Source organism: Giraffa tippelskirchi, chromosome 9 (assembly GCF_054371585.1).
Source record: "Giraffa tippelskirchi isolate mGirTip1 chromosome 9, T2T-mGirTip1v1.2.pri, whole genome shotgun sequence".
Taxonomy (NCBI): domain Eukaryota; kingdom Metazoa; phylum Chordata; class Mammalia; order Artiodactyla; family Giraffidae; genus Giraffa; species Giraffa tippelskirchi.
This window is the reverse complement of record NC_137283.1, coordinates 43,379,943-43,407,501: the sequence shown is the minus strand read 5'-3', so window position 1 is coordinate 43,407,501 and position 27,559 is coordinate 43,379,943. Positions and strand designations below refer to the sequence as shown.

At 40.4% G+C, this 27,559-nt stretch overlaps 1 protein-coding gene across 11 annotated transcripts in view; it reads right to left on the bottom strand.

Annotated features, from left to right (window-relative positions):
- Positions 1-27,559, bottom strand: part of ERC2 (ELKS/RAB6-interacting/CAST family member 2) — a 957,804-nt gene that overhangs the window by 421,179 nt on the left and 509,066 nt on the right. The gene's annotated exons all lie outside the window — the stretch shown is intronic.

The window sequence follows — 27,559 nt, the reverse complement described above, 5'->3', positions numbered from 1 at the left end:
AGAGAGACGCTGAGACAAAATGCATACAATGCAGAAGCATTTAAGATCAACAAAACCAAACCTGAAAAATATAAATAGTTCTGTTTACCTTTAGCCACAAAAATGAAAGAGAACTAGCATATCACTTTTATATTGGTTTTTGTTTAGTAATATGAGAATAAATATATACGCATCCCATACATGGAGATCATTTCTTACAACTGGAAACTGGAAAAACACGTTGGTTGGAAATTTTGTGCAATAGTGAACATCAAAAAGTATTTGGTAGGACACCTAAAAAATGAATTCACTGTTGGTTAATCACGTCTTTCAGATAATCTGTACCGTTAATATAATTATTTTCCCTCATTTAAGCTAAGTTCTGTTTAAGAAGATCAGACACACATCTCTTCCAATCCTCTAACGATTGTACAGGATCAGTCCAGAGGTACTGTCTCACCCTACACATCAGGTCATACAACGAACATTATTCAGAAGACTCCCCAGATATACCTCCTGCAGTCATTTAGTCTTCACACCTGAGTAGGATTTTCTGTCAATTGTCCCAGAATGTTTCTGATCCACACAGTTGAAATCAGTGAACTTACAGTACATTAAAGTTTTAATTTATTTCTATTACTGGAGGTAAAGTAAATCCAATGCTCCTAGAGTGATGTTTCTAACAAAACCAACTCAAACTTTACTTCTCTAAAATAGAGCCAACAGGGAAAAAAACACTACAAACATAGTAATTATGGTGAGATAATCAAAGGCCTGCACGCTGAAAAAAAAAATTGTCCTAAAAATGTCACTTGTGGGTTTTGAGGCTTCAGAGCCTTGAAAGGGACCTATTTTAAACAGAAGTCCAGAGGAAGCAGCAGACTTTGGATCTTTCTCTTTCTGCCCTCCCATTTCTCTCACTCTTGGGAGGGAGAGAAGGGACAAGTTAAAAAACTTAATCAGCTCTTACATACACACACACACACCACTCCCCCCACCCCCACCCCCACCCCCACTCCACCCCATCCCATTCTTTCTCTGTCTTCATTTCTACAGTGGTTTCAAAACATCCCCATTTTAATTAGCCTTTCCCCCCACTCAGATTTCCCTGGCTTATAATTATAGTCACAGGGAGCTTCCTACAGGACTATCTTCAAGACCTTTCAGACCCCACACAGGGAAATTCCCAGCTGAAACTGAGTCTGTCTCCTGCTCTTTAAAGAAACCAGCAGTGTGAACTAACTAAAAGTTGACTGAATTTGAATAGACATTTTTCCAAAGAAAATATACAATAAGCACAAAAAGATGCTCAACATTACTAGCCATTAGGGAAACACAAATCAATACAGTACTGGCATGCCACTTCCCACTGACTGGGAAGACTATTGCCAAACGTGATGGCCAGACTGTTCAGAAATTGGAGCCTTTGTGCATTCCTGGTGGGGATGTACAATGGTGCAGCTACTGTGAAAAAGTGTGTCAGTTCCTTTAAAAATTGATTGCAGAATTATAACAGGATTCAGAGATTTCACTTCTAGGTTGATGACAAAAAGAACTGAAAGTACAGATTCAAGCAGTGTTCATGGCAGCATTATTCACAGCAGTAAAGTAGAAGTCACTCAGTTGTGTTCAACTCTTTGCGACTCCATGGACTGTAGCCCACTGGACTCCTCTGTTCATGGAATTTTCCAGATGAAAATACTGGAGTGGGTTGCCATTGCCTTCTCAGAGGATCTTCCTGATAAGAGGGATCAAACCCAGGTCTCCTGCACTGAAGGCAGATACTTTACCATCAGAGCTATCAGGGAAGCCCAATCCATAGGCAAAAGATAAAAACAACTAAAATGTCCACTGACTACTAAATGGATAAAAAAAAATTTGCTACATAAATGAAATGGGATATTACTCTTCCTTAAAAAGGAAGGAAATTCTGACACATATCACAACTGAAGACATATGCTAAGTGAAATAAGCCAAGTACAAAAAAAAAAAAAGGCAAATACGGTATGATTCCACACATATGAGGTCTTCCAGTAGTCCAAATCATAGAGTCAGAAAAACAGAATGGTTGCTGCCAAGGGCTAGGGGCTGGGGGGAAATGAGGCATTATTGTTCAATGGGCACAGTTTCAGTTGAGGATAAGGAAAACTTCTAGAGATGAACAGTGGTGATGGCTGCACAGCAATGTGAATGCACTTAATGTCACAAAACTATACACCTAAAGACAGTTAAAATTGTAAATGTTATGCTATCTACATTTTGCCATAAGGAAAGATTTGACTTAGAAGATATAATTATGAACACAGAATGTTTTCAGTCAACCATCTTTTTCTTCAGTCAGTTCAGTTCAGTCGTGTCCAACTCTTTGCGACCCCATGGACTGCAGCACACCAGGCCTTCCTGTCCATCACCAAGTCCCAGAGTTTACTCAAACTCATGTCCATTGAGTCAGTGATGCCATCCAACCATCTCATCCTCTGTTGTCCCCTTCTCCTCCTGCCTTCAATATTTCCCAGCATCAGGGTCTTTTCAAATGAGTCAGCTCTTTGCATCGCATGGCCAAAGTATTGGAGTTTCAGCTTCAGCATCAGCATCAGTCCTTCCAATGAACACCCAAGACTGATCTCCTTTAGGATGGACTGGTTGGATCTCCTCGCAGTCCAAGGGACTCTCAAGAGTCTTCTCTAACAACATAATTCAAAAGCATCAATTCTCCGGCGCTCAGCTTTCTTTATAGTCCAATGCTCACATCCATACATGACTACTGGAAAAACCATAGCCTTGACTAGACGGACTTTTGTTGGCAAAGTAATGTCTCTGCTTTTTAATATGCAGTCTAGGTTGGTCATAACTTTCCTTCCAAGGAGTAAACATCATTTAATTTCCTTGCTGCAGTCACCATCAGCAGTGATTTTGGAGCCCAAAAAAGTAAAGTCTGCCACTCTTTCCACTGTTTCCCCATCTATTTCCCATGAAGTGATGGGACCAGATGCCATGATCTTAGTTTTCTGAATGTTGAGCTTTAAGCCAACTTTTTCACGCTCCTCTTTCACTTTCATCAAGAGGCTCTTTAGTTCTTCTTCACTTTCTGCCATAAGGGTGGTGTCAACTGCATATCTGAGGTTATCGATATTTCTCCCGGCAAACTTGATTCCAGCTTATGCTTCATCCAGTCCAGCATTTCTCATGATGTACTCTGCATATAAGTTAAATAAGCAGGGTGACAATATACAGCATTGATGTACTCCTTTCCTGATTTGGAACCAGTCTGTTGTTTCATGTCTAGTTCTAACTGTTGCTTCTTGACTGGCAAACAGATTTCTCAAGAGGCAGTTCAGGTGGTCTGGTGTTCCCATCTCTTTCAGAATTTTCCACAGTTTACTGTGATCCACACAGTCAAAGGCTTTGGCATAGTCAAGAAAGCAGAAATAGATGTTTCTCTGGAACTCTCTTGCTTTTTTGATGATCCAGAGGACGTTGGTAATTTGATGTCTGTTTCCTCTGCCTTTTCTAAAACCAGCTTGAACATCTGAAAGTTCACAGTTCACGTACTGCTGAAGCCTGGCTTGGAGAATTTTGAGCATTACTTCACTAGTGTGTGAGATGAGTGCAATAGTTTGAGCATTCTTTGGCATTGCCTTTCTTAGGGACTGGAATGAAAACTGACCTTTTCCAGTCCTGTGGCCACTGCTGAGTTTTCCAAATTTGCTGGCATATTGAGTGCAGCACTTTCACAGCATCATTTTTTTCTTAATAAATCAATAATCTGCCATTTTACAGCTCCTCATGTGTGGGTGTGCTCCGTTGCTGAGTTATGTCTGACTCTTTGCAACCCCATGGCTTGTAGCCTGCCAGGCTCCTCTGTCTATGGGATTTCTCAGGCAAGAATACTGGAGTGAGTTGCTATTTCCTTTTCCAGGGGATCTTCTCAACCCAGTGATCAAACCCATTTCTTCTGCTCTCCTGCACTGCTGGAGGATTCTTCACAGCTTGAGGAATTGGAAGCCCTTGCAGCTCCTTGCTAGTCTACAAATATGATGATTGTGGCTTGTAGAGATTCTCCTTTAGTGACCTTCAGGTTGGAATCTAGGTTGTGGTGGACTGAACTACTGTCATTCAAGACTTTTGACTTTCTACAGCTTCAAGAAGGAGGCCCTAGCTTAAGGCAAATGGACTTTTCAATTATGCACAGGACCTGACAGACATTACCAACCAATCACATTACCAATCAATCACAGTACTTCTTTGTGCTAAGGCCACTGGGACTTTATAATCTTTCCCAACATGGAGTTCAGGCAGTCACCAATGAATCAGAGCTGTCTCTTTAAATGAAGTCTAATTGCCAAAGTTTCTATTTTTACCCAAACTAAAATCTTACAGATTAAAAATCAGTTACAGTGGATTGAGCTGAGTACATCAGATTACAGACATAGGGGGCTTACCCCAGTCTCTGTGCTTTCCCCCAACACTGATATTTTATTTATTTAATTTTGGCTGTGTTGGATCTTAGTTTAGGTATACAGGCTTGGTTGCCCCACAGCATGTGGGATCTTAGTTCCCTGAGCAGGTATCAAACCCACATTCTGTGCACTGGAAGGCAGATTCTTAACCACTGGACCACCAGGGAAGTCTCCTGTCCATGCCTTTTAACGGTCACATATTCTGGTCAGGGTAGAAGAAAATTACCTCAGGTAACAAAACTCAAATGACCAAAGAGACAGAGATTCTTCTAGCACAATAATAAAAAGGATATATACTAGCATAGTTATATAGTTAACTCTGTCATTATGAAAGATGTTATTGTCTTCTAGAACAGGAGTTGGCAAACTTTTTCTACTAAGGGCCAGATAGTGTATATTCTAGATTTTGTTGGCCATATCACCTCTGTTGCAACTAAACTCTGCCCTATGAAAGCAACTATAGACTATACATAAATGAAAGGAAATGGCTAGGTTCCAATCAAACTATTTATAAAAACAGGTGGCAGGTGGGACTTGGTCTGTGGGCCACAGTTTGATGGCCAGTGTTCTAGTTATTTCTTCTTCAGTCCAGATTTCACAGACAGTTGCTTTCTCTTTTCTCCTTTATTTACCTTCAGACTTTAAATCCATTTCTATCCCCATCTGAGCACTCCCCACCCCCTCTCCCATACAGCTGAATGAAGAGCAAGCAGCGCAAAAGGCTTGTCATCAAGCTAGAGGTGAGAAGGCCCAAAAGAGAGAATCCAAGAGTCCTGAAATCTGGTGGGGTGGGGGTGGGGCAGCAGTATGTGTAGAGTTAAGAACTCAAAGTTAAGAACAAAGGCCTTCTACCAGTGGGAGGCTGAGGGGTGGATGAGTAGCATAGAAGAGCCATTCCCCTTAGTGTGCTTAGTTGCTCAATCATGTTTGTCTCTTTGCAACCCCATGGAATGTAGCCTGCCAGGCTCCTCTGTCCATGGGATTCTCCAGACAAGAATCCACAAAGGCTAGATGCATTGGAATATGGTATGCTCTAGATTCTGTGTGTGAGTCTGACATGACAGGATTCTGTGTGTGAGTCTGTCATGACAAGGGGCCAGTTTGGTTATAATGATAGCAGAGAAAGTTATACACTTGGAGTACTCTAAAGTATGTTCAAAGCTAAGATAAGGTTATTTAATCCACTTCCAACAAATTCTATCCCCAAAGTATTAGATGCACAGGCTAAGTATAGAACAGGTTAGAGCCAGGGTAGTTCAGACCTGGGCCAGCCACTGTAACTCACTGACCTCGGAAAGTCACTTAAGATCTGTGTCCTGTATTTAGAGTGGGGATCCAAATGCTGGCTCCATACAAGATAAGCAAGGATACACATTCAAGGTAATCTGCATTCAGACTAATAAAAGGTAACATCTAATAAAGGGAAGAATAACCCTTCATCTTAAAAAGTTTTGATGATCTGCTTTCAAAACAAGGTGGGACTGAAAGAGATAAAGGTACTTGGTGGGAGAGATAGGAATTCAGAGGAGATAGGAAGAAAAACTGTAATTTTAAGAATGGAATTATGGAAAAAGCAGACCTATGCCAGTTTGCAGGAACTCCAGATAGCTTCTTGTTGAAGTTGACACATAAGCTAGAGATGTGAGAATAAACAGGAGTTAGCTGGGGAAGGCAGGTTTGCGTATGAACATTTTGAACATGAAGAACCACAGGGACCAAGGTCTAGTGGAGAGAAACAGCAAAGTGTGTGTTGGGAGTGGATCTATCTGTTCAGTGTTATTAGCCAGAGGTAGGTTCTGGTGCAAAATGAGGCTGAGGTTAGGCCAGGGCTAGCCAATGGAAGTCCTTAAATATTCCAATACAGAGCACAATTTACTCTGCATGATGGCAGAGATGTTGAAGGTTATTAGGTAGGGCAGCGATGAGGAAATGAGAATGAATCAGAAAAGAATCAGGGTGGAGTCAGGAAGCTGTTGCACAGTACAAGCAAAAGAAGATCAGAACAAAGGTCGGGGGTGGGAGAGCCTAGCAGGCTATAGTCCATGGGGTCGCAAAGAGTCAGACACGACTGAGCGACCAAGCACAGCACAAAGGGATGGAGGAGAGTGTATAGATTGAAGAAACATCTAAAATCAGCACAACCTGGTGAGCAGTTACAATGAGGGTAGGGTAACATGAGGGACGGAAAGGAACTAAGGGTGACTCTCAGATTTCTGGTCAGTCTGTATCCCTGTAAGGCCAGACCACGCCACACACTAACATGATCTTTCCAACTACTGACAGAATCATTCCCCTAGGAAACAGGCAATCTGGAAAAAAGTTCCCAAGAAGGAAAGATATAAAGACAAAATCAAGTTTGGAAATATTCTGGTAACAAGTATTGGAAATCATAATTACACATGTATAAATAAAAGGCCAGAAGAGATGAAAAGCTATACGATGCTACTATTAAAGACTGGTTCACTGTACACAGTAGTGTTCCTACCATGTTTCACTGTTTTGCCTGCAAAATACACAAAGCTATAAAATGTATATCACATGTGTGTCTGCATGTTTTACAACCACACCATACCTCAGATGAACACTTTCTGTCCTGTAGTATTTCATTAGACAGAGCATTTTTAAACAATTGGAAGAAATTTTAGTAAGTCTATATTTCAAAGTACCCACCCAGAAAAAAGATTTGAGTGGGTGGGCACCCATTTACTGTTTAGGTTTATAAATTACTCTTAGTCTTATAATCTTTAAAATATTTTCAGGTTGTCTGAAATAGTATATATATTTCATTAAACAGATGTCAAATTATTATGGAAAATGACATGAAATTTCTGGACATTTAAAGCACCACAAGTCTTCAGTAACTAAATTCAAAAAGGCATGTAGGGTAGAAAAAATGACAATGAGCAGTGCAAGGTCCAGAGGCTCAGCAAAATCTGTTCTCTAAGGGTAATTCAAGGACTATAAGCTGTGACTATATTCAAACCAAGCACCAGGGTTCTGGCTTCTATGTTTCAACTGCTGTCCTAGTGGAATATTTTATGAAAACTATAAGGGCAAAAGGCCTACAAACTGAGAGGTCACACAAGGATTTTATGTAATTTGACAGGAGTTGAAATAAGTTACTCTCAGAAACAGAGACTTCTGATCTTCCAGTTTCACAGAGAAACATGCCTGTGTTCCATTGACCATGGAAGTGCTGAACGCAGGTAAGGTTCAGGTTTTAATCCTGGTTCTATCACTAGCTGATCACACAGCCCCAGGTAAAGCATCCTCCTTCACTCCCTGACTTTCCATCCCATTTCTACAACTGAAAACAGAGAGGTTGAACAAGATACCCAGGGGCCCTTCTAGCCAGATCCTCCAGTGAGGTGCCTGTGGTACACCCTCCCACATAGCACTAAACTTCTCCTCCACAGAACTCAACAAGCTTATCATTAACTTTTGGTTTAATGCTGCTCTTCATGGGGATCTTGTATCTTGTTGACTTCTTTATACCCAATGCACTACCTAGAACTCAGAGTTCAATCAATCTTTTCTGAAAACTTCCCAACTGCCTCTTTTTTTGTTTTTTTTTTTGTAGTTAGTTACTAGCAAAGTCAGAATAAAATCCAAATCCTTTGATACATCCTCTGGGAATGCAGAACAATTCAATTTCCCAGTTGGTTTCTCTTCCACCAAGCCCTGAAGGGCCATGTTCCTAAACTGTTTTCCCCGAGATCTCTGGTTCTTCTAAAGGAAACAAAAATCCCATTTAGATTTGTTTTGGATTTTATGTTAATAGCTATATAGAGGATGAACTTGGTTTTTAAAATGGCATATAATAGGCAAGTGAAAAGGTAAGCATAACTAGGTAACTTCTCACAACTAAGCCTTATGTCACCCAATTCCTTTCTCTTCTTAAAAGTCCATAGAGAATAAACCACCCCAGGAAGTTCCCCATTGCTTGGTTCCTACAGGGAAGGGTCAGCCTCGGGTTTCCTCCCCATTTCCTTGTCGTGTGTCCTTCTTTCTCAGCCAACAGAGGGAGGCGTCCGCTCTCCACTTTCTCTCATTACTTCTGACCCAGAAGCACTGATTGGTGGTTTCCCTCCCCTGAGCCTCAGGCTGGGGAAATGGCTGTGGACCTTTCAAAGGAGCAGCACCAGCCTAGTGTAAACAGACATCTCCCCTACAACTCCCCACTGGGGGCTTCCTGCTCCATGCAGTCTCCAAGGCAAGTTTTCTTCATTCATCAGAAGGGATGCTCCTGGACAGCAGCTCTGAGCCAGCCACGCCTCTTCCCAGGTGCCTCCTCGTCCTCCTCATTTCCCCCCGAATCTTCCCCTTGCTACTAACCTGGTTAAGCTCAAGTTTGCATTTTTTTTTTCCTGGTAATTTTTAGTTTTCCCTGCATGGCCAGTTTTATTTCATTAAGTCATCCAATGTGGAAGTTTTTAGAGCTTGCTTTCAAACAGAGAAACCAAAAAAAAAAAAAAAAGGACAAAGCTAGTATATAGTATGTAGGGAGACACAACTGGGTAAGAAAAGGTATGAAGGAAAGAAAGTAAGGTGATTACCATAGACGTCAAGAGAGTGGTTATTTAGGGGAGAAGGAAATAACCTTTGGTTTGAGCAGGATTCTGGAACCTCTGGAAAACTAAAAAGTCCAAGATTCTTTCGTGAATGGTGAATTCAAAGGTTTCTACCTTATGAATTCATTAGCTGTACAAATGTTTTTAACTGTTTCATGCATTTGTATTATACTTAACAAGAATTATTTTTTAAAGCTCTCATTGTCTTTGACTTTACAACTTAGCTAAGGAATAATGACCAACCAGATTTCTATAAACAGAAAAATGTACAAATCTTTTCCCATGTTTCTGCAAGTTCTCATCACTGCAATAAATATTTCACATCGAACTTCCATTTGCTTGTCCCCATTCATGAATCTGAACAGATCAGTTTAAAGACAGAGAGTGTGTCAAAGGAAAGCTAGACCTAAGAAAACTTTGGATGATGGACAACTTTAAGAAAAAATGGTCTGAGTAGTCACTAAAACCTAATAACCCTTTCCTTTTATGTCTGTTAAAGTATTTTTAATAATTACTATGTATAGAGAAGAACTTTAAAGCAGATGAAGGCACTAAAGATGCTATTATTATGATATCTATTGTTATTGTGTGCCTGAGACTAAGTATTTAATGTACTTTATCGAATTTAATCTTTACAACAATTCTAAAAGATAGATATTATGTATCTTAATCATTTTACAGTGTGTGGTTTGCTATTCCTCTAACAAGCTGGGCTCATTCTCACCCTTGGAGACCTCTGCACATGTTTCCTCCACTTCCAATGCTCTGTCCGCAACTCTGCATGGCTAGCTCCTGCTCCTCCTCCAGGTCTCAGCTTAAACGTCACACATTCCTCACTCCACAATTAGCCTTCTTCCCCTTGCAGGTGCCCCTTCAAACATGTTCCTAACCCACTTAGCACTCAGAAAAGCGATCCAACTTTTCATTTCTTGCTCACAATCATGGTGAAATCTTCCTAAAGTAACAGAACATCCTGATGACTGAGCCGTCCTGGAATTCTTTTCAATAAATACTCAGCTGGAATGAGACAATCTATCTTGTGATATGCATTCCTTTCAACAAGAAGCCCTGAAAAAGCAAGCAATTAATACACGAGGCTGACCAGCAAAAAAAAAAAAAAAAAAAAAATGCTCTTGTTAATAACTATGAGAAGTAAAGAAAACAGCAGTGTCTGATCATAAACACCAACCTTCAGGCTTGAAAAAAGAGAAGGCCTGCCCTCTGAGCAAAGACAAAGCCAAAGAAAAGAGTCTGAATTTCTCAACTGAACAGCTGCACATGGGTTTTGTTAGGTTAAGTTTTAATTGCAAAGTTTAAGCACAATAAAGATGGCAAACAAAAGCCTTCAGATGTGAGAAGAAAGAATAATCATAGCTGCATGAGCTTAGTCTGATGCGGGAGGATACAGAGCCTTTCTAAAATTTATTTTATAGCTGAAATTTATGTCCAGCTTGGTTTTGTGGCTGCCTCTGCAGCCTGTATGTGCAGGGCATTATAAATACTCTTCAGGAGTGCTGCCTCCCTCCCACGCTCGAAAGCATCAATCAAGTTAACCAAGTAGACGTCAAACTCTTTTTGGAGGGTGCTCTGTGGCCCAAACCAACTGCAGGCAAACCTCTTGGCCACAGGAGCCATGCCATTTCCTCCTCAGTCTCCTGGCTCCTGTGGCCTCCAGCCTGGAGATGGTGTCCAGCCTCTCAATTTACGGGAACCCCCTTCCCCACCTAATGCGCGTGGGTACACGAGGCCATATTTAGCTCAGCCTACCCAGAGTTCACTTCACCAGGCCAGGTGAAGCCAAATCCCAAGTGAGCACAAGAAAGAAAGGGTTTTCTGTCTCAAGTATCTATCTGTGTGAAGTCAGTGGCTTTTTAAAGGCTACCACTCTGGTGCCTATGTGTCAAATTCTTTGGGGATTTAATTTAGAGGTGAAAAATATAGTCATCTAACGCCAGCAAGCAAAATTAATGAAGCTATGATGTTTCAAGGCAAAAAAATAAAACAATCTGGGAATGGATACACATACGTGTGTGTATATACCTTTACACGTGCATATATACCATATGTGCATGTGTGCTTGAACAATGAGGGTATGGCTTGCTGCCAAACATTAAGAAAAGTTTTAAAAATTTACGATGCTGGGAAAAAGTATACGAAGACATAAATCTTAGATTTTTCTCCTAATCAATGCGAAACTACCAGAACAGACATACGTGTCTTTAAAACAGCACAACCCAAGGAACTGAGGGTTTAATAGAAAACCTAAAACTAATACTGACTTCCACCAATCATATCAGAAAATGATGCATTATTTGGTCAATGCTAACTACAAAAATGATGATGATGGCAAAAGTAACTGTGTTTGTCATTCCTAGGCACATCCTGGGCACAAAGAGCAATGGTAATGTCTTTACATCAAGATGCCATTGATTCACACAAACCTGTGAGGTAGCTAGTCTTCTTATCCCCATTTTAAAGATGAACACATTGAGGCACAGCAAGGTTAAGAAACCTCAGCATCACACAGCTGTAAAGTGTCAGAGAGGGAACAGATTACAGGTCTGTGTATCTCTAGATTAAAAATGAAAAGGGACAACCAATGATATGCAGCCTCCCCTAAGAAGTGGGAAAGGAAGAAAACCCAGATTTAGATAAAGAAAGAAAATTGGGAATAAATCAGGGAATTTTCTAGATAATTTAGGTCTCCAGGGAGTCAATGTCATCCACAACGTTGACATAATTTTGGCAACATAAAACTTTTGTGTGGTTGTAAATGACTTTGAATCTTTCATAGTATAGAAGGAGTCATTTGAAAAGTTGGAAACCCAATCACTGTATTATTTATATGAGGCCTAAAAACCAGTTTGCTTCATTTCAAAATAAAATAATGTGGTCTGAAAGAAACAAGACAAGGTTACAAAATATGCCCTAATGTTCCCATTTCCATGCATAGCATCTCTATTCTAAGTAGTTGCCTTAGAGGCTGTTAGTCCAGAGAGGCAGGCTTTTCTCCAAGACATTTTGGGAAACCTGCCTTTGGAACCAACTCCACAGTCTGGCACATTTTTGTGACAAAGTATCATATCAGCAGCACAACTTTACAGTCACATGTCTTTTGGAACCAAATCTGGGAAATAAGGCTATTGATCAAAACAGGAAACTTTGGTTTTGGAATATAATGAGCTGTGATTACAGAAGAGTAAAGTCGCATGTGTGGCTCTTAATGTGGCCAGAAGAGCTCTAGAAAGCTTTTGAGTAACAACTGCCATGCTGAGAAATGTACAGAAGTTCCACCGGGTGATGGCTGAGCAGGGAAACATTCGTTCAGAAATGAGAGCGCCAAAAACTCAGCTGCTTAAGATGATGGTAGTGATGTAGTTACCAGGCTGGCACAGGCTCAGCACTCCCTGAGAACAATGCCCTGAACACAGCAGGTGCCCACTGCTCGGTTGTGAATGACTCAATGACTGTAACCATCTGTCAATTAAACAAAGTGCAAACTCTTTGCTAATGAGAAAATTCTTTGCTCATACAACAGTTAATGGGTCAAAACCTAAATAACTCACAAAAGTACGGCTTCACTGGAGCTCTAAAATATGAAGAAAAAACCAGCTCAAAGGATCTGCTGCTCATTTTGCCACCTTTCTGCAGATGTCTCCAGCCTGTGTTTCCCAACACAGGGTGCCAGCCACACAGGCAGTCCCTCTGAGGACACAGTGGGAATTAGGTTTCCTCTGGTCCCCTCCTTAAGCAGCTCCTTCCTGCTCCTGACAGCCACTCCAAGCAGCTTGCAATGAAGATGATGCCCCCTGCAGCTTATATGAGATAGGACAAATAACCACGACAGATTTCCAAAAACACACGTGTTCAAATGCCAATAAGGATACTTCTTGCAGGAAAATCCTACTGCAACAAACTTCAGGAAAAAATCTAAGTGGTGCATCCTCTATTTATGGTGAGCCGATATGATTATCCAGCTTTTCATTCACCACGTGTCTATTAATAATTAATACATTATTATTATCTTACTACTTATTGGCACTGAAACAACCCAGTTGAATAAGAGACAGGCCCTCACTAAAGAAGACTGAGCATCGAAGATTTGATGCTTTCAAACTGTGGTACTGGAGAAGACTCTTGAGAGCTCCTTGGACAGCGAGGAGATCAAACCAGTCAATCCTAAAGGAAATCAACCCTGAATATTCATTGGAAGGACTGATGCTGAAGCAGAAGCTCCGATACTTTGGACACCTGATGCGAAGAGCTGACTCACTGGAAACGATCCTGATGTTGGGAAGGACTGAGGGCAGGAGAAGAAGGGGGTGACAGAGGACGAGATGGTTGGATGGCCTCACTGACTCAATCAACATGAGTTTGAGCAAGCTCCAGGAGGTGGTGAAGAACAGGAAAGCCTGGTGTGCTGCTGTTCAAGGGGTCACAAAGAGTTGGACACAACTGAGCAACTGAACAACAACAACCTCACTTTCAAGGAGCTCACTACTACATTTCACTCATAACACACACACCCTGTCCTCCCTCAAGCCCCTACATTTGCTCTTGACCAGCATCAGCACTCTTCTCCTTCCTCCTGGACATGACGCCCCAGTCCTTCCCAGTCTGAGCCAGGCAGCCACTCACGATCCACTGAAATGCCATGGAACCTTTTTTCCCCATTCTGCTTACTTAGAATAATTCACTTATTCAGGTAGCCAAAAATACTTACTGAATGTCAACACTGTTCTGGAAACATAAGAAAACCCTACATGCTAGTGAGGGAGATGGACAATCTCATGTGATCATGGGAAAGACAGCTAGGAAACAAGTTTACAAGTCACTGTACATTATCAGTTTTAGGCTGTGATACGCACGAGGAAGAAAGCTAAAATAAGGTTCAGATATAAAGGATGATAAGAACAATGAATTAGAAAGAGCACGCAGAGAAAGTCTCTCTGAGGAGATAACATTTTAGCAGTGACCTGCAAGCAGTAAAGGAGTAAGTCACACTCATATTTGAAGAATGAACATTCTAGTCAAGGGAATAGTAGGTTTTAAGACCTGAAGGTGGAGCAGGCTTGAGACTGGTATGCCAGAGCAATCAGTGAGGGAGAGAGCATGAGGAGAGGGTCCTCAAAGAAAGCCATGGTCAACTGTACAGGGCACCACAGATTCTGGTAAGGTCTCCAGGGAGCCCTCTCAAGTGTAAGTGCTGAACAACAACATGACATTATCAACATCCCCATCAGCGTCATCATGGCACCAGCAGACACTCTGCACTGTTTTCTAAATGACCACAGCACTAGGAGGAGGGTCCTGTCACCACCTGAGATCCAGAAACTTAACCTGCCGGACATCACACAGCTGGCAATTGGCAACACTGGGAGTCAACCGAGGAGTCCATCATCTAACCAGTGTGGAAAAAACACACCACACCTTAAAGAAAGCAACTGCCACTCTGTATGACAAAGAGATAAAAGGGTCCAACCATTCAGAGGTAAAGGCAACTAGACTGGGCAGACTGTAGCAGATAATGGAAGAGTCTCTCCAGCGATGTCACTGACTCTTAGAGGATGCTTGTGGAGAATGACTGTTTATGCCACTAAAGACAAGAGAAGCAAAAAGTAATTAGTGATTTTGGACGTAACTAAATTAGCAAAATAAATATCATAAGTAGACATCTTGATGATTTTATCAATACCCCTATAAGTTTATATATTCAAACTTGAAAAGGTTTTTTTTCTTTAATTTCTCTTTGAGAAATAAATACTAAGTGGCTTTGTAATCAGGGTGGCTTCTATTGGAAGCACTCACCAGTAATAGGGTGAGAGCATTTGCAGGAAATCCCAGCAAAGCTGCAGGAGCTGCCCTAGGTGAACAAATTTAGACTGATTTTGTTTACAATGTTCACCTTCTAACTTGCACTGCTGCCTACTCTAAACTAGAAAAAAATCGCTTTGGGCTGTATTCCACCATCTTCTAGTACATCTTACATTATGATTATGTTGGCATAGTTATATTTGACCATTACAGAAGGTGAGGAAGAAGCAAGAACTTGGTTTCAGAAATCCAAGAGGTTAGTACAGAGCCTGATACAAATGGCTGTGGAATGAATAAATATATGAATGAAACTTTCATTTTTCCACACTGGTTAGATGATGGACTCCTCGGTTGACTCCCAGTGTTGCCAATTGCCAGCTGTGTGATGTCTGGCAGGTTAAGTTTCTGGATCTCTCAAACTTTCATTTCATTTCATTTCATTCAAAATACAGAGATATGACCTTATTTTTATATGGTTAAAAAAACAAGTTTTAAGAACTATAAACATCACAGAATTGGTTAAAACTGAAAGTGGGTTCTCCCCCCACTTGTAATATATCTTCCAGACATCAGAGCACCGAAAGATGAAATTTTAACTATTACCCTGGTCTCAAACATTGGACTGTGGTGATTCCTGTGAAGTGAAACTTTAGCCAGGTGAATGAAGTCACAGTCTCATACGGCCTTAATTTCCCATTTAGGTTATGGGGGTAAATAATCTTGTAAGATGAGTAAAAGGGTAAAGCCATCATTAAGCCAGGTTAAGAGAGGTGCCGTTCATTCAGAAATTATAGCCCCATTTATGATCAGACTCAGGCATCCAGGAGACATACATTCAAGGTTATATTGTTTAACTGTTAACATTTTCAAATTTGTGGTTTTCTAATTTCTCATAAGGATCCTTTCACAGCCAAAAATGTACAACCAAAATAAAAACAAGCCTGCTAGTAATGACACAGGGACGCTCTGTGCTTCACTTTCAACCCGTATAATTGATTTTGACAGCATAACAGGAACCCGAAGCACTGTATTCCACACTGCCAATGACCTGCTTTAGCAGGAAGAGGGCAAAACTGTATGCAAGTGAGAATTAACAATGGATACTTTAAGAATCCAATTTTATATTTTAAGACTGGAATGATTTTCACATCTTCCTCCAAAATATTCTTCATCAGATTTGGATTGGGGGCATAATATGATGTGAGTTTATAATCAGAAATCAACACAGATCCCAGAGTCAAGAAGTGACAGAAGGAAATATTACTATGCCTATCATAAACATTTTTCAAGTTTACCTCACATCAACTTTTCTTAATGAGCTGCAACTTTTTAAAAGGATATCAGAAGCAGAACTTTCTTGGCCACTCATTCTAACACAACCATTTTTAATCAAGTGGCAGGTGTAAAGCCATTTTAAGATGCCAAGGTGAATTCTTGTTCAGCAAAGATAATGCTTAATAAAGCATTATTATAGAGTTTGCTCCATCTCAAACTGTAATTAAAGATCTGACTACAAACTTCAGCCATCTAGGCAACTATAAATTGCCTAGATGGGCATTCGCCCAAGTTTTATAAAATACTAACTCTTTGCAATGTTAGTAGATATCCCAAGGTGGGGGTGGGGGGGAGATTTCTTTTGCCAAACAATTTGGAGAAATTTTGGATTAAAGAACAAGAAACAGTTTTCTTGATCACAGAACTTCTGAGTGTCTTTAATATGCTAATATGCACAGTGATTCTCCAAGTGAAGGAGTATGCATTGTTCCCAAAGATGACAAATGGAATCCTTTTTTCTAATAGTATCTCCTAGAACTTCACTTTCATAACTGTATGTGGGAAATGTGAACCTAGACACTTTCAACCAGGTTTTTGTCAAATCAGTCTCTTTCTATTTTTCCACCTTCTATTTTCCCACAACTATGACCCACATAGTCGGGGTGGCGGGCAAAAGCTCCTATTGACATAGTGGCTTATTAAAATAATAGTCTACTTTACAAACAATTACATTTAAAAGCCACATAACTCCTGCCCTTGAGAAATAAGTCTGTAACCCAAGTAGGTCAATTCTGAGGAGTTCCTGCATTATGTATCTTATGTCCAGACTGTCACAGTTCTAATCTTTATCTTACACCGAAAAAAGTAACAATTGGTGGTTGTATTATTATAACCGACTACTCTAAAGAAAGAAAACAATGTTTTAGTGCACACTACAAAAGTCTTTTCAAAATGGCAGACCTTGCACTTTAGATGGAAAACAGAATGAGTTCTTAGAATAAATTATATTTAAAGCCATATATTATACTACAGGGTCGGTACAGAAGGAGACCAGTTTCCCCCATTTTCCTGAATTCCCAACTGACATCCCTACTACTGACATGAATGCTGTGTTGGAGCAGCAGCATCCCAGTGGACCATGAACTGTCTTCTCCGTTGGCACTTTAAATTCAGTGCATGTATGCATCCTTCAGCTAGTTCCAGGACTCCAAGATTTCAGAGCTGAAAGGGCCCTCACCGCCAATATAATAAGCTTCTTGGTTTGTAGACAAAAAAGCAGGCTCAGAGAGAACAGAAACTACCTGCTCAAAATCACACAGCTAATTAGAGATTGAACCTAGAATAGAATTCAGATCCTCAACTACCTTGGTCCTTTCAGCTCTCACCCACTCAGACACTGAAAGCTGCACTACTGAACTATGATTCATAAGTCCTTCTACAGCTTCTGCCCTGGCCCACTAAGGCTCCAGCTGCAGAAACACTCTTTGTTACCTCTTTCACATCTTCCATCCTAGGACAAGCAACAGCCCAGGAACACACTCTTTAGTTTATTTTCAGAAGCTGCTGCAAATCAGAAGCCCAAGAAAGACACCTTTAGTCAGAGGAAAAGATCTTGAGATACTCAAGGGTAAAGAATTCTTCCAAATTGGTTGTTAAATGCCCAGCAGGTAGCACAGTGCCTGGCACACAAAAGTCCTCAAAAAACATCAAGGGGACTGCTTGCTGAGCTGAGGCAACATGTAGGCAGAGTTTTACATGCTATTAAGAAGCATTTAAGTCTATATTGTCACCCTGCTTATTTAACTTATACACAGAGTACATCATGAGAAATGCTGAACAGGATGAAGCACAAGCTGGAATCAAGATTGCCGAGAGAAATATCAACAACCTCAGATATGTAGATGACACCACACTTATGGCAGAAAACAAAGAAGAACTAAAGAGCCTCTTGATGAAAGAGAAAGAAGAGAGTGAAAAAGTTGGCTTAAAACTCAACATTCAGAAAAAAAGATCATGGCATCTGGTTCCATCACTTCATAGGAAATAGATGGGGAAACAGTAGAAACAGTGACAGACTTTATTTTGGGGGGCTCCAAAACCACTGAAGATGGTGACTGAAGCCATGAAATTAAAAGATGCTTGCTTCTTGGAAGAAGAGTTATGACCAACCTAGACAACATATTAAAAAGCAGACACATTACTTTGCCAACAAATGTCCATCTAGTCAAAGCTATGGTTTTTCCAGTAGTCATGTAAGGATGTGAGAGTTGGACTATAAAGACAGTTGAGCGCCGAAGAAGTGATGCTTCTGAACTGTGGTGTTGGAGAAGACTCTTGAGAGTCCCTTGGACTGCAAGGACATCCAACCAGTCCATCCTAAAGGAAATCAGTCCTGCATGTTCATTGGAAGGACTGATGTTGAAGCTGAAACTCCACTACTTTGGCCACGTGATGCAAAGAACTGACTCATTTGAAAAGACCCTGATGCTGGGAAAGATTGAAGGCAGGAGAAGGGGAAGACAGAGGATGAGATGGTTGGATGGCATCACCGACTCGATGGACATGAGTTTGAGTAAGCTACGGGAGTTGGTGATGGACAGGGGAGCCTGGCATGCTGTAGTCCGTGGGTCACAAAGAATCGGACACAACTGAGTGACTGAACTGAACTGAAGTCCACGCCATTAATTAAAAGAAGATAAGCCAATAACCTATAAATCCAGGTGAAGCCTCCTTACCCAAGTTTATGTCATCTAACTTTTCTGTTTTTGGAATAGTCTGACCACTATTTTCACTGTGGCTATAGTTACCGTAGTTGAGACGTGAGGGAAAAAATGCCAGCTCTTTCTCTTGTTTAAAATCACCCAGTCTCAATCTTCTCATTTGTAAAAATTGTTTCAAAGATACTTGTAACATGAAGCATGTAAATTATCATATGTGAAACGAATCGCCAGTCCAGGTTTGAAGTGTGATACAGGGTGCTCGGGGCTGGTGCACCGGGATGACCCAGAGGGATGGGAGGGGGAGGGAGGGAGGAGGGGGGTTCTGGAAGGGGAACACATGGACACCCATGGTGGACTCATGTCAATGTATAGCAAAACCAATACAATATTGTAAAGTTAAAAAATAGATAAATAAACTAATAAAAAAAAAGATACTTGTAACATGATTTGTTCGTTGGGAAGAGTAAACAAGTCAATGTGTACACAGAGCAATTTGGTCAACTAGGATCGGTTTTTTAACAGCTGCATGTACTGAAAAAATTATGAAGCTGGGTACACAAAACATTTCTGAGATCAGATGTGTGCATCTGCTGTGGGTGTCAAAGGGGACAGTGCAACATCCATACTGGATGTCTGCTGTAGATGCAGTGGTGCACTGCCCCAATTCCTCTCCAAGACCAAGGCACTCACTTGCCAGCTGCCAGGGATGTGCCTGCCCTGAGAACCTCCTTACCATCCCCAGGGTTGGGGTGCATCATTGATTGTTGGTGAGGGGTTACAATGGCCCAGCCCCCTCATCTCAACTGGGCTCAACTCCATCCAAAAGGTCACCCCAATTCCAGAGCAACTAATAGGAACTGCTGAGGCCTTTGCTGCAGTTACAGTTCAGTTTCTTCCTGTGCCTAGTCAGGCTTCCCTTCCTGAGAGCACTCCCAACCAACCTCATGCATATTAATCTCAGACTCTACATTTCCCAAAGAACTCAACCAAAGACTTTATTCTTGATCTAGTTCATTGCTCAATAAAAAGTAGCAGTTCTCATTGTTATTGCCTCTCTAAGCAATTCACACTTGTTTTCCATGACAAGAGACTGCATGCCTTTCTTTAAGGGTGACCAGACTCTACAAAGGGCTTCCCTGGTGGTTCAGACAATAATTTGGCTGTAATGCAGGAGACCCTGGTTAGATTCCTGGGTAGGGAAGATCTGGAGAAAGGAATGGCAACCCACTCCAGGAATCTTGCCTAAAGAATTCCAAGGACAGAGGAGAGGAGCCATGGGGTCACAGAGTGGAACACGGCTGAGCAACTAACACTTTAACTTTTCACTTTCAGCCTCTGTAAAAGAGAAAAAGTGACAAAGATAGAAAAACTTAAACCAATTTTTATTTATCATCTAAAGAGTCCTAAGCTTCACAGATGGTTCTCATAGCAATTTCCCACTTTGCCACTTCTTTATTTACTCTAATTTTAAAAACATAAGAGAGAACAGGAGATGATACAATATCTTTTTTACAAAATACACATAAAGCTTAGTTTATTGTGAGGGATAATTTTATGTCATCTTAGACTGTATATTTAAAATCCAACACTGAGAAATCACCAGCCTGATCTTTGGACTTTTGGGTTAATGGTTCAAATCCTATTGAAGGCAGATCTATCTTCTTGAACCAGAGGGCTATACAAACAGCACTGGACAAGAATGTAGAAGGCCTGGGATCTGGTCTCCCTTTGGCTATTAACTCCTGGGATCTTGGGTAGGTAATTTGCCTTTGCTGGGACTCTTACTTCCCTCATTAGCAAAACAAGGGGCTTGTATGGTCCTTTCTAGTTAGAAAAACTCATGATTGCTTAACCTTGTAGGGTTTTGTTTTTGTTTTTGTTTTTAAACAAGCAACATAAATAAGTAAGATGTAGAGGGAAAGCGTAATAGCAGAGAAGAAATTAAAAGTGTCATAAATCTAAATTACCAACTTCCCAAAACGGGTATTACAGGAGAGACTACCAAGTGAGTAGGAACAAGATTTTAGAGTTGTACTTTCTTTTTGCAAGATTTCCATCTAAATCACTGCCCATGCCATTGACTGTCATTTCCATAATCTGGAGTGTTAGAACATACAGCTTAGCAATGCTATGGACAAGCCACAAGTCAAAGCTAATATTTTTTTTAAATTAGCCATGCCCAGGTCTCCACGCTGGCCACCAATGTGCTGAAATACCAGCATCTATTAGAAAGAGGTTATTGATGTCAGGGTGACACGCACTGTGATTTGCAGGTGCCCCCATGACTAACCTCTGGTAGCCATATCTTAGGGTAAACCTGCCATAATTACCCTGACCAGGAAGAGCCAGTTTAACTGGACTGGCTCTCTTGACGCATGTTGAACACAACTGCCCCCTAGGGACTACCAAACCCCAGCATCCCATATATGTGAGTTATTATGTAAATTCTACTTTTGAAAAAAATAATAAGAGTGTGCTCTCAGAACTTTTTTCTCCTTTCAGTTCCCATGCCTTCAAAGCGTAGGTCCTTTAGTAATGCCTTCATTGTGTTCTACTTTGAAAATTATACTGCACGTGCAAAGGATTCAAACAGAGGAGAAAAAAAACATACAGATGATCCCAAGTACACACGTTAAAGGTCTCATTTCTCAGGGGCTTTTAAAGAGCATGGTTTCTGGTTCACAAACTTTCACCTGGGAAAGGAGGACCATCCCATGAAAGTACTTGGAGACGCATACTGGGCTCTAGCTGAGGTGCACTGTTATTATTGGCTAAACTGATCATCTGCAGTAATTTTAACAAACATATAAAAATGATGTCTCCAGTTTACAGCCCAAACCGCACCTCAAAATAAACCCAGAGGTCACAGTTAAAGTTAAACACAGGCCTTTTCTGGTGGTCCAGTGACTAAGACTCTGGAAGTCTTAGTTTGATCCTTGCAGGAAGGATGCAGGAAGCCCAGGTTTGATCCTTGGTCAAGGAACTTGATCCTACAGGGCGCAATTAAAGATTCCTGCATGCCACAATGAAAATCGAAGATCCTGTATGCCGCAACCAAGACTCGGCACAGCCAAACACATAAATAAACAAACACACATTAAAAAAGCAGACTCTACAAAGCAAAGCCTCCTCTCTCCCTAGAGCGAAATATACTCTTCCCTTGAGCACATCTATCTCTATTTCTAATTCTCACTGGAGATTACACTAGGATGCATGTTGCCTTTCCCTTATCAATTTGTATTTCAGGGACCAAGGACACAAAAATGAGATAGTATTTTAAAAAGAACTCTAATCATCCTAAGCAACCTCCATCAAAGTGAGTAAGATTAACATATTTTAGGAAGATTCCTTTTCCCAGCCCCCATAACCCCTCAAGCCCAGTTATCCAGAGCATTCAAGACTCTACTTCCATAATAACAGTGATTTCATGTGACAGATACATTATATTTCATTCAGCAGGATCTTCTGTCTCTGACAAACATCCACTTTGCTGAGGACTGCTGGAGAGGCACTAATGGATTGAAACCTGAAAACTCTGCAGCAAAGAACAGTGAACCCCACTTTATCTCCAAGGGGTAATTTAGTAGGTAAGATTAGGCAACACTTGATTAAGGGTAAACCTCTCTTTTCCATAGAAATATACTCTGTTTTTACAGAGGGGCTATATGAAGTAGAGGCTTAGGTCACAAATCCTCAGAAAAAAGCAGAAGACTTTTCTCAGAAGAAATATGCGAGTTACTGCACATTTGGAAAAACAAGTAATACTTTATTGGGAGAAAAGAAGAAAAACTCCACATACAACAGTTTTATTTACATGATTTCACTTGGCTTCTTGGAACAGTGTAAGAAATGGTGAGCTCCCAAATACATTGCACAGGATGCCTTGTCACCCCTGACAGTCTATGAGTTACTACAAAGAGGAACAACTTCAACTCAAGGCTACTAGAAAGTGATTGTCAAATAAGATTTTCTGAGAATGCCTACAGGGACCTGCTACAACAAAAGTCATTTTTTGGCTCGTGGGGGATTATAGTGTGAAGGAAAAACAAATGTCAAAATAAATCCCCAAGAAAAGAAAGCACTTCTGTACTAACCCTGAGTCCCCTGGCCAATGTTCTATGTCCTCCGCAGACTTGCAAATACTCAAGTATTTTTCATCATCTGAAACCCTGAACAGAGTCTGGAAATGTTGGATGAAGCTCAGTCCACATTTCAACAACACGATGGAATTCATCCACAACTTAATGGAACTTCCTCATCTCTACCCATCAAGGTAGAAAATTACAAGACAAAAGAAATAAAGCAATTTGTAGTATTAAAAAAAATCATATTACGTTCTAATGAAAATTTGAACAAATGTGGGTTTTTCTTTTAAACCTATCTTAGGATGACTTTTTTCATCTTTCCATATGTTGAACAAGACGGCTGAAATGGAGCCTTCCTAAATCACTCTACACCATGCCTATGGAACAGCCATGAAAAACTAGGAACTAAATAATCGTATTTTGACAATGATGAATCTCTTAACTCTGCTGGTCAGGTTTCTTCTAATGTCAGTACTTAGAAGTGTACCATAACACGTGAACATAGATCACAGTCAGAGTAACAATTTTAAGCTTAGGGAATTGAACTTCACTCAGTGATTTAGAGAGATGAACGTACAGATATGTGGCTTAAAAACTGCTCCTTATAACACACATGTCCCTCGGCGGGGGGGGGGTGGGGGACTTAGTGAAGCTTGGGAACTTCATAATGAACTATATGTTTTGCTAAAAGTTACGCATTTTTGAGGTTTATGTTGTTTGCTACACTCCTCTGTGAGCTGATTCCAATTCTAATTGGAGAAGCAAAGTAAAGGAAGTCTCATTGGAAAAAAGACATGGCTGCACAGAATTGCACAGACTGAAAAATAAAATTGTCTTTCTAGGTTTTTAAATTTATTTTTTAGAATTTTACTAAAAGGACAAGAATAAATGGGAACATTCATTTGCTTTTTAAACTGATCACACTTGGGTTTAACCACTGGCAGAGAAGAAACTTTACAGTTCCCTGGGAACCTATAATTTGGAAACGGAAGCATACAAGAACAGACTTTAGTTTTCAGGCAATAAATTGAAGAGAACTCTGCAGACATACAACAGAAAAGAAACATAAAATATTGGCGTGTGTATTTCTTAGAATGTTAGTTCATTAACTCAATAAGCTGCATAGGGGAAAATGAAGCCAAAATCTACAAAGATGTCCACTGGGATTTCAAATTGGCATATTTACTCAGCAAGAAATAGCTAGAAGTTGTGGGCGGAGGGGTGGGTGGGAAATGCATCCCATTCTGGTAATGACAATTTAGTGGGAATCTCCGGCAAAACACCTTGTTGAAAAACGTCCATGTGGGCTCTAGTGGGACACACAGAAGCCCAAAGCCCCAAGGCCAGACATAAATATTATGCTCCATAATCTGTGTCCTGGGGAACAGTTCTAGAGAATTATACAAGAAAATCACGATCTTTCACATCTTACTTTCACAGACAATTCAACATAAACTTGAAAAATGTTTTAATTTTCCTCCTTATTCCCCAAAATGTTTTTTTAATGCTTTATTGGAAACTTTCATTTACTGGTGTGTTCTCTATATCTGTATTACTCATCAGCATAAAATAGTTGCAAAGGATTTGTTGCGTGATACTCCCATTGGTCACTGTCTTCTATATTTAAAAGCTCATTATCACTCTCTCTGGGAGAAAGCTCTAATAACTGAACCTCACATAGACCAGGTACTCTGCTAGGCTCTTTCATAAACCTCATCTTATTTAACCCACCCATGGAGCCACAGAGTGTAATCTCCATTTACAGATGAAAAAAGTGAGAGCCAGAGAGATTCTGCCTTATTCAAGGTCCTGAGCTAAAAATAGTAAGGGCCACTATTTTAACACTGGACAGTTAAACTCCATGGTTCTTTATCTTTCCCTTCCTGTTCCTGCTCTCTTCGCCAATTCTCAAAAAAAAAAAAAAAAAAATTCTTTTTTTAGAACTTAAATTAAGAATACTCTCTACTCCTCTACATTGTGGGCATCTCCTCTGAGGAACAATAATTCAAGCTACTCAAGGTATTGTCCAATAACAACAGCAAGAAAAAAAAAAAACCCACAAATACACTAAACTGCCATCTCTCTTCAATGGGTCAGGCTACGCTAGTTAGCGTACATTCTTAATCTCTACTTATACCACATGAAACCAGTGGGATCAGAGCATGAGGCTGTGCAATAGAGGCTGCAAACCAACACTCAATTCACCAGCACATGTGTTTCTCTAGACCCAGAGAGTGCTTTAAAAAATTGAACCGATTTTCTAAAATCCATGGATTTCACATAAGATTTTACATTTTTATGGCAATCAGAAGGTTCCTTAACCCTAACCCACCCTAATGGCAATATCTATTTAGCCAAAGCTTCGTGGTCCCAACTCCTTTCAATGAGGCATGAGTTCTGGAGTTCCCTACAGTCCCCGCCACTCTCAATTACATCCACAGACTAAAGTTACTGCAGCTGCAATTTTTCATTATATTTATGTTATTGTTTTTCTTATAATAGAGAAATATTTTTCCAAATCCTATTTCTTTTTAACCGATTGAACGCCTGGTCTCAATTCTTCACCCATCCTTATATCTACTCCTTTACAATGTTCTCTTCTTGAACAGAGGGTAGTTCACCAAACCTTGACTGCTAGCTTACCCATGTGCCTTGAAGTGGGGTGAAAAATCAGTGTTAGTTTAAGATTAGGCTTTATGAGACATAGCACGTTTCGGCTTTCTGTCTTGTGTCTCTGCTACTGTCATAGAAAGTTTTCCTTGGGTTACTGATGCCCCTTCAGCCTGAGCATCATAACAAACCCATGTGGAACGGAGCTGTCCAGACACCCACAGACCTGAGTGAGCAACAGACATACCCACCCTAGTTCACTCTGGAGCAGCTGAGCTACTTTGTCTACCTAAAAATTTGTGAGAATAACTATTGATGCTTTAAAGTCACTGAGCTTGGGGGTGATTTGCTACACAGCATTATTGTGGCATTTGCTAACCGATACATCTCTACCAAAAAAAAAAAAGCTGAAAGAACCAGACATCATAAATTTTCTCACATGCAAACCTGTTTCTAATTTACATTAATAGTCTAGACCCTGAAGGCACCTGAGCCTGCAATTCCTGCCATAAAACGATAAACTTAGGAACTAAAGAAGGGTGAGTCTGTGAAGTCTTTCTTACTATGACTGCATTTTTGGTTTGACTGAAATGGTCCAGTTTTTGCTTCTCTCCTAGTTTGGATAATAAATAACACAGTCACTTTATCTACATTCAAATTTGTCTCCGATTTTCGTATTAACTGGATGAATCTCTTTGATCTCTCTTTGGAGTCTGATCCAACAGCTATTACTGTTGCAGGCAGTACTTTTACCTAAGATTTTTCTGGATATAATACCTATTTGGTTGGTCAAAATCATGAAGTCAGGGTGTTGAAACATTACAAAATGCTGGTGTAGAATAAATCAAGTTTAGTAGGTGCCAAACTTATATCTACCAACCAATCAACCAACCAGCCATCGAAACCAGATCCCAACTGATTGAAACTTAAAGGGATTAGCAGGCTAACTTATAAACGGGAAGTACCTAAAACAACAGTAAAACTAAAAAATCAAGTGCCTCCAGAAAGAAAAGTTCTGTCTTCAGAAGGCAGTAATTACTGCATCTGAGTACATCTGCTTCACAATCCAGGAAAGTGGGAGTTTCACTCTCTATTAACCTTAACCAGAGACATTTTCATCAAAATTAATCGTGATTACTTTTTATTGCATTTCAAATGCTATCCTTTATTTGGGGTGGTCAGGAATGCAACTAAGCAATTCCAGACCATGCTATCTTTTATGAATATGCCTATGAGGTAGTTATCAAGGCCCCTTATGAAAATATTGCTATACAAAAGTTCATGGGCCAAAACAAGACATTAATTTCCATAACTAGACATGTCCTTAGAAAAGAAAAAAATTACTATATATAGAAAAAAACAGAAACTTTGATGCTCAGCACATATCATAGCAGAACTGCACAAATACCCACACATATAATACATATTCTAAAAAAATGCTTCTTTCATCTTTTCCTATTTCATAACCTCTTACAGAAAAATCTGAATGAACTGTCTGACCAACCCAATATAAAAACAGTCAATCACTAACACTTACTTTGAGCACAGCTTGTGTCAAGCACAGTTCTAAATTCTTTACACGCATTGACTCTTTAGTCCTCACAGTAACTTTAGAGTAGGTGCAATGATCATACACATTTTACAGATGAAGAAACTGAGGCTTAGGGAAATAACCTGCTAAGAACATTCAGCTGGTATATTTGGAAGCTTGAAACTTAGGCATTCTAGCTCCAGAGTCAGCTAAGGAAGACAATAACAACACTTAATCTCTGTGTCACCGTGACCAACTGGTTTGTTATGTTTTGTGCGATGCAGCCTCTGTACACTCTCTGATAGCTCTCCTGCTCGGTGAGCCTGCCCCACTGCTCCATCCCTTCATGTCAAACTTAGCTCCAATCCCCCCTGTTCCATGAAGTCTCTCTGTCACTCCACAGTTTTCTTGCCTTCCTCTCTTAATTAGAACTCTCACTACTTGAAGACAGTCAGATCTGGATTTGTGTCCCAACTTTGCCACTTACTAGCTGAATAATTTGGGGCCTCCTCCT